Source organism: Triticum dicoccoides, chromosome 5A (genome assembly GCF_002162155.2).
Source record: "Triticum dicoccoides isolate Atlit2015 ecotype Zavitan chromosome 5A, WEW_v2.0, whole genome shotgun sequence".
Taxonomy (NCBI): domain Eukaryota; kingdom Viridiplantae; phylum Streptophyta; class Magnoliopsida; order Poales; family Poaceae; genus Triticum; species Triticum dicoccoides.
The window spans coordinates 501,072,395-501,083,762 of record NC_041388.1 but is presented as its reverse complement, the minus strand read 5'-3'; positions in this window follow the sequence as shown (position 1 = coordinate 501,083,762).

Below are 11,368 nucleotides of genomic sequence, written 5' to 3'. Positions count from 1 at the left end.
AGAGAGACTTCAGTGTCTTCAGAATATCGCCGAAAGGCGAGTGCTGAAAGATGTCCGCGGTAGTAAACTCCATGATCGGTGCCCAATCAGATTCGATTGGCAGGGGCGCGGAGGGTTTGGAGTCCGGAGAGGAGTCCGGCTCCTTGGAGTCACGAGTCTCGTAGAGTGTGGGGCTGGTGTTCGGCTCGATCGCTGTTGGGATCACAGCCCCCGAGGCGGTGTCCAACCACCCATCCTCGATCGGCGCAGTTGGCTCCGAATTAAGGGTCGAAGCCGATGCGGGTGCGGCCTAAAGGTCACTGTTCGGCGGCAGAGCTAGATCATGCTCGTCGTGACAGTGCGGCGCGCTCAGCAGTGGCTCGAATCCGTCGAAGATCAAGTCCCCGCGGATGTCAGCCGTGTAGTTTAAGCTTCCAAATCTGATCTGACGGCCAGGGGCATAGCTTTCGATCTGCTCCAGATGGCCAAGTGAATTGGCCCGCAGTGCGAAGCCACCGAAGACGAAGATCTGTCCGGGGAGGAAGGTCTCACCCTGGACTGCATCGCCATTGATGATCGTAGGAGCCATCAAGCCTGACGGCGATGACACAGAGGAACTCTCAATGAAAGCACCAATGTCAGTGTCAAAACCGGCGGATCTCGGGTAGGGGGTCCCGAACTGTGCGTCTAGGCCGGATGGTAACAGGAGGCAAGGGACACGAAGTTTTACCCAGGTTCGGGCCCTCTCGATGGAGGTAAAACCCTACGTCCTACTTGATTAATATTGATGATATGGGTAGTACAAGAGTAGATCTACCATGAGATCAGAGAGGCTAAACCCTAGAAGCTAGCCTATGGTATGATTGTTGTTGTGTATGTTGTCCTACGGACTAAAACCCTCCGGTTTATATAGACACCGGATAGGGTTAGGGTTACATAGAGTCGGTTACAATGGTAGGAGATCTGCATATCCGTATCGCCAAGCTTGCCTTCCACGCCAAGGAAAGTCCCTTCCGGACACGGGACGAAGTCTTCAATCTTGTATCTTCATAGTCCAGGAGTCCGGCTGAAGGTATAGTCCGGCCATCCGGACACCCCCTAATCCAGGACTCCCTCAATGGGAAAAGAGTATACTCTCTCTCTTCGTGAATAAGTGTACATCTAGCTTTCGTCTTAAGTCGAAGTTTTAAAACCTTGACCAACTTTCTAGGGAAAAGTAAAAGCGTTTATAGCACTAAATTAGTATAACTAGATTCGTTTGGAAATGTACTTTCATAATAAAGCAATTTGATGTCATATATGTTAATACTATTTTCTATAAGGTTGGTCAATTTTTTTTACAATTTTGACTAATAACAAAAGCTAGATGTACAGTTATTCGCGGACGGAGGGACTAGCCAGTAATAATGACTAATAAGTCGTCAAATCACGAGGCCCACCTTTCTCTATGTTTGACCGAGGAAGCAGCCATCATTTCACTCCTCTTTGAATATCCATCCGCTACTACCTTCGCGAATAAATAAAAATACGCTTCTACCTCCGTAGCATAGTTAATAATATAGCCATGTCAATCACGACGTAGAAATATCATTCACTGATACAATAGGGCTGGATCTAAGGCTGGTGATTTTTTTACTTTGTCTCTTTATCTTTTTGTCTCATTTACTCATTTTACATAGGAGCACGTGTAGAGGATGGCTATTCCTTTCGATGGGGCTTCTTCATGGGGTTTAAGACTAAGAAGCTCCAAATTATGCCCGCTGCCCACCACTCTGAATCGTGCCATCTATGATAGGGAATACTCCCATTGCAACAATGAGGTCCACTAGGTCTAGCACGTCCTATAAGAAGAGTCTGTCACGCAAAACATACATCTTGTTGCCTTCTTCCTCATACAGTGCGTACCACTGGTACGTACTACTAGTACTCGTTCTCCTATAAACCTTGCGCTTGGCATCTCCAAAATATCAACCTTGCGCTTGGCTCTTCGCCTCTTCGGGAAGTCGAGCAATAATGGTACTGTAGTATATATCATTCTGGCTATCTGAGACCGAATGAATTGCTGCATGTCCACCACGTGGGCGAGGGTCAAGGGGCGAGGGGCGAGGGAGAGTGCGTACTATTACGTACGTTTCAATATGGACTACATATGGAGCAAAATGAGTGAATCTAAACCCTAACATCTATATACATCAGTGTTTGGAGTATGTACTAGTAGTTCATATTGAAATCTACTAAAGGATATATATTTCAAACAATATGATAATATCTCTAACCAAGGTAGGGACGAGGAGTAAACGGAGGGAGTAGTAAAATTTTCTTCTCGTCGTGCGAGCCACCGCGCGCGTGGGTGAGGGAGCAGGCGTAAGGCGTAGTAAGCAAGCTTCACCTCGTCCTACAAGCCACCGCGCCAGTTGGCGGGGGAGACGGTGTACTAAGCAAGCTTCTCCTCGTTCTACGAGTGGATGGGACACATCAAAAGTAATACGTACAGAGCATCTCCAGTGTATAGAGCCTTGCCTCTAAGGTAGGCTCCACATGGTTTGCCTCTTTTTTAACATAACACGTCAAGTCGCAATTTGTTTGTTCACCTGTGGTACATGATCCTCCATCAAGTGGATAACCAGTACATGTGTCAAATTACCACGTGGGCTGCCTTTTCATACAGAAATGAGCTCCACCGTGTACCCGCGCAGGTGTGGTTGGGAAAGAGACGGGAGTATGTGCGCCGTGCGTGCACCTCTTCTCTTCATGCACGTCCCCCACCTACGTGGGTGTGTGTGAGAGAGAGATACAAACCTAGACAGATGGCGTGTGCGTTCGTGAGTGTTTTTTGTTGGGGGTGTGTGATTTCATGAATGTATTTGTGGGAATATGTGTCGATGATATCTCAAACAAAAATTTGACACATGCAATGTGTGTGAAATAGAGGCCTATATATATCATATATAGAGGGGCGATCCATGAGAAGAGAGGGAGGGGTCATAGATATCGATAGAGTCGAAGAGAGGATCAAGTGGGTGGGTGCAAGATCAATGAAGAGAGCCATCGAAATTGTGCGTGTGCAAGTCAAAGATACAGGGCGACTGACCTACCGGAATGTTAGAGGGCACAAGGCAAGTTTGTGTGTGGCAGGGAGACATGACTAGAGCGCTCGACGTATCAGTGTGTGTGGGGGGGAGGCAGAGACCTAACTATAGAGGTAGATCGACTCGTATATGTGTTGAGAAGGAGACACCCAGCTATGTCTTGAGGGAGATCAGTCAACATCCATACATAAGTGAAGGAAGGGATATAGGTTGGGACAGAGAGAGAGAGAGAGAGAGAGGAGAGAGAGAGGGAGGGAGGGAGGGAGAGGGGTAGAGTGTTGGACGGGTGATGGAGTTGCTTCTCGAAGATGGTGGGAGAGGCCTACTAGACAAACTGAGGGTAGAACTGCAATATTATCAATAAGAGTGGGGATGTGTTTCTGTGTGTGCGTGTGCGTGATAGATGTGTCGGTACGCATGCATGGATGATGAAGGGGGGCCATGTGTTTGGTAAGCAAACCTAACTAGATCGGTAGATCAGTTGTTGTTTGTCGGAGGAAGGGAGAGACATAACTAATGAGGTAGATCGATCGATGCGTGGGGAAAACGAGTTATAACGACCTAGCTAGATATACATATAGCGGGAGATCGGTCGGTGTACATCCATTTGTTAGAGGCAAATAAGGCCCATCGAGATGGATAGACAGAGAGAATGGATCTAGGAGGTGGTGCGAGAGGCCTAGCTACTAGCTAGATAGGGGGAGGAGTGTGCGATTGTGAGATCAATGAAAAGAGGGGCGAGAGTTTACATGTGTGTAGGACCATATGAGAGACACGGGGCATGGACAGAAAAAGGAGGAGATGGAAGGTGCGTGTGTATGTGGTAGGCAGACATCGCTGGAGAGGTTTATCGATCGGTGTGTGTCAGAAAGGAGTTGTGGAGACCGTGGGAGAACAACCTAAAGGAAAAATGAATGTGCGCGATGGATGGAATGCTGAGGGAGGGGGAGGGTGAGGAGGGCATGTGCATGCACGAGAGAAAATTAGTGCTAGCTACAAAGGTTAGAGGATTGTGTGGGTGTAAGAGACTAACAAAGATCATAATTTGATATGAAAGTGGATTCATATATTTGAATAGGAGATCATAGTGTTATAAACATATGCATGCATGAATATAGCAATGATACGCGTGCTGTGGTTTTGTACATGTTATTATACCATAATATGATAATGCGTGGTGTTTGCAACTCACAGCTAAATATCGAACAATCTAAACCATACTATACATCGAACAATCTCACATTTTATTTGAATTTGTGATAATGTGTGGCGTTTGTAGCTCACAACTAAATATCGAACAATCTAAACCATACTATATATCGAACAATCTCACATTTCATTTGAATACTTGTAGGCGTAGGGGGCGGGGCACCATACATTATGTGATAAACACATTATACATATGATACATGGTTTAGATTATGAAGATCTAGCTAGAGCTTGAAATGTACTATGATTTGAAATCAACATAAAGTGGATTCAAAAAATCGAGTTCGAGTTCATATAGTACACATAGTTCATATCTAACTCGACAGTAATCATATGGTGTGTAGTGAAGATAATACACAAACGATGGTTTAAGTTGACAATAATGATGATTGCAGATCTTATTAAAATAGAGAAACGAATTCAAATGGTTTAACTTCACAACAATCATGATTGTACATCTTATTCAAATAGAGAAACAAATTCAAATTTAGTTCATATTGATGCAGTAGTATATACGTTTGGAATGCACTAAAACGTTCATTTGAGTAACAGGTTGCATGCATTATACACGTAGCGAAATATTTTAAATGAACATAACATGAATTCAAAGTTTTGAATGGCATTTGTAGTGCGAATTTATTTGGTATAGTACATGGGACTAGACTCTCTTGTGTGGTGCGAATTGATTTGTTTTTGTTTTTTCATTGATGGAAGTGCGAATTGATTTGGTATAGTACACGTTAGGCTTGTCCGGAAATTTCTACCCACGCCTTGTTACCCCAAAATATTTAAGATATATCTTTGTCTCGTTGTGCTCCAAAAACTCCCTCCATCTCAACCCGCGCCTTGCTATCCCAAAATTACAACGTGCGCGAAAACTCCCACCTCCTTTGAAATCCCGACACGTGAAATTCCTGTGATACCCCTGAACTGAAACAACCGCCTAGCTCAAATCGGTGGGGGTACTTTCATAACTTAGCCCACATTTCAGACAAGCGCATCCCTAAGCCATGGTTCCCCACTCCCATTCCATCCGCCCACCCATTCGTACACCGAGGTCGCAAAAACCGCGAAGCCCCACACCCTCCTCCGTCCGCCACCCAGCCGGAGCCTCTTCCCCGATGATGTCGTCCATAGCAACACCTCGACGTCCCTCATCCACCTTACCAAATGAGGATCTGTCGTCAATCTTGTCGTCCCACCGGTTCAGCCACCCTGTCCTCCATCTCTAAGGAGCTGCCCCGATGTTCCCCTCGTCTTTCGTGCCACCTCCATTCCCACACAACTGTCTTCACCTGCACCACCGGAAGAGCAGCATCATCACCATTTTACTAGGATGAAGCTAAGGCCTAATCGGCACCACCAAAGAGGTTGTACACTAATCATCGCATTTTCTTCTTGATTCGATCTCACAGTGCTGCCGACGCTCGGTCCCGAGCCGACATGGCACGACTCCATCCATGGCGGCGTCGCCAGCCACTTCCTCCATGGCATCACTCCCTCGGCGGCGATGTCCACATCAGTAGGAGCTGCTGCTTTAGCTCTCGCTCGCGCTGCTGCTCTGCTCTTGCTCTTGGTCCCCTGCCTGGTCTGCTCTTGCTCTTGCTCGCGTTGCTGCTCTCGCTCTTGCTTGTGCCGCTGCTCTCGCTCTTGCTTGTGCTGCTGCTCCCGCTCTTGCTCTTGCTTGCGCTACTGCTCTACTCTTGCATGCACTACTGTTGCTCTACTCTTGCGCGCATTGCTGCTGCACGAGCAGCAGATCCTGCTCTCCCTCGAGCCCCTACAGCTGCTACCCGAGATGCTGCGACACGACCAACTACCCCGGCTCTTGCACGCGTTGCTGCTCCGGGCGCTGCTGCTGCTACTGCTTTTCTGCTACTACCGCATTCAGTTTTGACAATAAAATTCAGTTTCGACAGCAAAATTCAGTTTCGATAGTTAAATTCAGTTTCGACAGTTAAGTTCATAGATGAGCGCCTGATGTATTTTACATCTAGCACTTTGTGGTTATGTATTTTACGTCATCTATTGGGGATGCTATTATAATTCCACTCAGGTTGACGTTGTCTCTCTTGTCCTGCTTCATCCTCGTCGTCGTACAACTCACCGGAGCTGCTCCAACGACAAAACCCTCCATCACAGCGGAGCAGTACCCCGGGCTCCATCTCCAAACGCCTAAGATCTTCTTCCCCTCCTCCGACAGCTAAATCAGCCGGAGCATCCTCACCGACCAACCCAATCACGCTGAGATCGACATGGCTTTGCCAAAGAGGTTGTGCACTTGTTGCATCTCTTTTTTACTCTACATGTTATATTTATTGTCCATTGAGCACACGTAGTAACGTGAAATATGATTAGTTTCTCCTACTATATGACAAGCAGTGAGGTATCAGGCAACTTAGCTATCTGTGATGGACTCTCTTGAATGTCATCATTATTTATCTCTACGCGTTTGAGCTGTGCATTTGTAGATGGGCCTGGGAGTAGAGCTAGTAGGGCGGTGGCCTGGGGCCAAAGTAGTAGAAGTAGCACAAAAACATTTTTTGAGCGTAGGCTTTTCCCTACTCAAGCCTGCCTACTAGAATCACTAGTGCTTGAAAGGAAAAGTGAAGGAAAAACATAGGAATTGGAAAGTTTCCTATGGTACTACTATTCATGCATTTGGTTCAAAGGAATGGAGCAAAGGAAAACTGTAGGATTTGTTCCTTTAGTGTCTCCTTGAAAGAAAAACTGTAGGAATTTTAATATCCACTTGTCCTCCTTTTCAAATTCCTATTCATGAAGCACAAGACTAAGAGATAGTAGCATAATAGCATTATAACCGTACATTTTCTTGTGGTTTGACTTAATCTCACCATGCTTCTTTGCATCCTGTGATCTTCCAATTCTTGTGAACCAAACACCCAGATTGCCAGAAATCCTGTGTTTTTAAATTCTCTATTTCGCACGTGCATCCCTATCCTATTCCCGTGTATTTCCTATCCCTGCATTGCTAGAATCCTAAAATTCAAACAAGCCCTTACACAATTACTTCTGTTACAGATACGTGTCAAAGAAAACCTTGTGTGGTTTGTCCCGCTCCTGCTGCGCTGTGTCCCACCCCAGCTCAGCTGCTCCAACGATGGAAGGGTTCACCACAGCTAGGATCCGCTCTCCGGACTGTCTTTCACCGCCTCAGATCTTCTTCCCCGCCGCCGGCAGCCACGACAACTGCATTACCATAATCAACTGAGCAGATGACCTTGAGGACTACACGGGTCCGCAAGAGAGGTTGCACTCTTCCGTGTCTGCTTACGTTATGCATCACTTGATATGATGACATGATACTTTATCATCATGTTCACCTATTAGACTCCGAGTCAGGTCCAAACTAATGCTGAAACTTGAGTTTTTAAATGGTTGTTGGGTACATATTGGGGCAACAATCAGTACTATCTGTCAACTATCTGGTTAATCTCGGGTGTCTACTATGAGTTTCAGGTTGGGTGCAAACAAACATTAAAGGAGCCATTATCTGTATTTATTAACTAAAGCTATTATTTGCCTGCTATCATTGGTTTTGGGTCTATCCACGGTTTGCTACCATCACTCTGGATTTGTGCATGCACTCCTTACATAATCTCACTATGTTTTATTCCTATGCATGCTAGTTATTGTACACAATGGAACTAAACATGTAGAACAAAAGAGACGAGCCTTGCGTGGCAATAAAATTTCATGCAGACGTCGCTCTATGGTGGGCGCAAAGGCAGCCCCCCTTCAACCATTTCGGATTGTAATCAAGAGGAAGAAAACTATTTTGAGGGGGATTCAAAAGGAGAAGACCACTCCTATTGACCCCCCGAGGTCTTCGCTCTAACTTGGCATGCTAATGTTAGTTATATCATGCATATTGTGCCTTGCATTTCTTACTTTATACATCAAATATGTCATCTGCTTAGTTTAGACATGCTTTGTGTGAATGCCATCTGTTTAGTTTCTTCATCATATATGTGAATTATGCAACGCCATGTTGTTTAGCCAGGCATCATATATGTGAATTTTGCAATGCCATCCTGCTAAGCCAGTCATCTTATATGTGAATTATATCAGGCCATCCTTTTTTCATTACGTATTACATTTGTCAACAATGTTCGTACATTCAACTACTCTTCATGTGCATCAGCCATTAGACACGGTGATGGAAAATTCTGGAGTGAAAACAAGGTCTTGAAAGCAGACTATGCTATCTAATGAAGCGCATATCTCGCTGGTTACGAATAGCTCCTCAGAGGAGGATTCAGAGACAGATGACCAGTCCTATCCCCCCCGAGGTGTATGTTCTAACTTGGCAGGGTTATGTTGCTCATATCGTGTGTATGGTGTCTTGCATTGCTATGTCATTTGATTAATTTAGACATGCTTTGTGTGAATGCCACCTATTTAGTGTCTAATTACCATATATGTGAATTATGCAATGCCATCTTGTTGCAAGACATTACATATGTGAATTATGCCATGCCATGCTATTTAGCCAATCATCATGTATGTGAATTATATCATGCTATCCTTTTTTTGTATTACGTCTTCCATTTGTCGACAATGTTTGTATATTCAACAACTCTTCCTGTGCATCAACCTTTTGAAGCAGTGATGGAAGTATCTAGAGTGAAAACAAGGTATTCAGAGCAGACAATGCTACCTGCTGAAGCAGACATCTTGCTGGTTACAAAGAGCTCCTCAGAGGAGGATTCAGAGACTGATGACCAGTCCTATTTCCCCCTGAGGTCTATGCTCAAACTTGGCAGGGTTATATTACTCATGTCATGCATGTTGTCTTGTATTGCTTAGTTTTTACATCATATATGCGATTGCCATCTCCTTACTTGCTTACTATATAAATCATATATTTGAATTATATCATGCCATCATGTTTACATACTATCTGAATTATGGCATGCCAACCCATTTAATAAAGACATCATATAGTTATATAATCTCATCCTATTTAGTGTTTACAGTCATTAGAATTATGTCATTCTATCCGTGAATTATGTCATGCTATCATGTTTCCATAGGCGGCATGTATGTGAATTATGGCATGCCAACCTATTTAATAAACACATTATATAGTTATATCATGTTATCCTGTTTACATAGTGATCATATTTTGAGTTGTCTTTCCATCTTTTTTAGTTAGCCATCATATATGTGAAATTGTGTCATGTTATCCTGTTTAGTTAGCCATCATATATGTGAAATTGTGTCTTGCTATCCTATTTGGTTACACAACATAAATGTGAATTATTTCATGCCCTCTTTTATTCCCCACTATCCATTGCACATGTCTATCATACAATGTCTGTACATTCAATTACTTTTCTTGTTTATCAACCATTTGAATTGGAGAGGGTGATGGCAGTATCTAAGGGAGCAACAACACGGTCTTCAGAAAAGATAGTGCTACCAGTTGATGTAGATAGAACCACAGTTGTACTTGCCCAAGAACCAGCCCCACCACACATAACCCAGACTCCCACAGATTGTACCCCTACCCAGTTGGACAGAGAACCAGCTACACCCCTTCTAACCCCAACCCCAGCAGATAGTAACCCAGTTCCAGTTGACACAACACTTTCTCCACCACAGAGCACCCAAACACGAGCATTTAGTAATGGAACTGCAGTGCCCAAAGCACGAGGACCACCACTCTGAATCCCAACTCAACGCTTAAAGCGGAAGAATATATTTTTCCCGGGTCAAGTTCTGTAGCTATGGTTCATACTCCTTTGCTCTTGCATCACTGTATTTACTCATACCAACTATTTTCAAATTTGAAGGATGGAATTGAAACTCCAATCGTGCAACAGGTATGTTTTAAACCTGTTTCTTTTACTGGTTTGTAACTTGCTCTATGTTGATTTCAGTTTCAATTGAATAAACGGTTATGTTCTCATGTCATGCACATTACAAGTGTTGCTATTGCTCTGTAGTTTCCCACACTTATATTCTGTCTATTTTGCTTTGTCTTGAACAATTTTTTTTTTGAACTGTGTCTCTATCTTGATTTGGCAATAAAAACTAGAATGATATAGACCATAAAGTGACCATGGTACATAGCTATATGTTTGTTTCATGCTGTTATCCTGTCCACTTTACTACTGAACTGATTTACCAAAATGAGTATCATATACAACATGGTAAAGCTATGATGTGTTTGCTTGTTTCTCTTTTAGAATGCGGACAGAATATTGGAGAACAGTACCTCGTTATGCAATGGTAAAGGAAGTAATGCAGATAAGTTCAAGACAGTGAGACATCCCTGTTGGTCTCCAAGAAAGCTGATAAAAACTATCTTGACGACAGTGAGAGAACCCAAAAGTCCTGTCTTGATGTAGTGTTCGAGTTACTAGCCACTACTGCTAGCACAAGCTCTTCGAACTCGCTGCCTGAATCAGTTCGTCTTCTTGAGTCTCAACTTCAAGTTGAAAGACATCGATCAGATGTGCTACAACAGGAAGCTGAAGGACTGAGGAAGTCCCTGCAGAATTTAGATGCATACTTTCTGGTGCAACAACAAGCGCTGAAGGATTTAAGTGCCAAACAAGAGAAAGTTAATAAGCTTGCTAAGCATCTTGCCAACATTATGGGTACCCAGGATATTGTTTCTTGAGCTCTTCTGAAGTGGTTTCAGTTCTGGACTTGTTTTGCTACAGCGTTTATTTGACTGGTCGCCAACTTTGACAACCAGTGTATATGATATGCTGCTTTGTTCCCTATATTTGCACAGGTGGCGAACTTTGATGCCGAGTGGATATAATATGTGTAATAGCCGTGATAGCTTAACGTAAGTTGCTTGCTTATTTATGTCCTTGTTGTTCTATTTTAATTGTTTGCTTGTAGTCAGTGCAGTTCTTTTTCCGCGGTTTGCTAGTGGCCACAATAACTTATTTTTTAAAACTAGGCCACAATAACCATGGGCTACATATTTACTGTAGTTACCATGGGCCTCCTACGGGCCGTAGAAATAATGGGCCTTCTAAGGGCCATAGAAACAATGGGCCTTCCACGGGCCGTAGAATCCATGGGCCTTCTACGGGCCGTAGCATCAA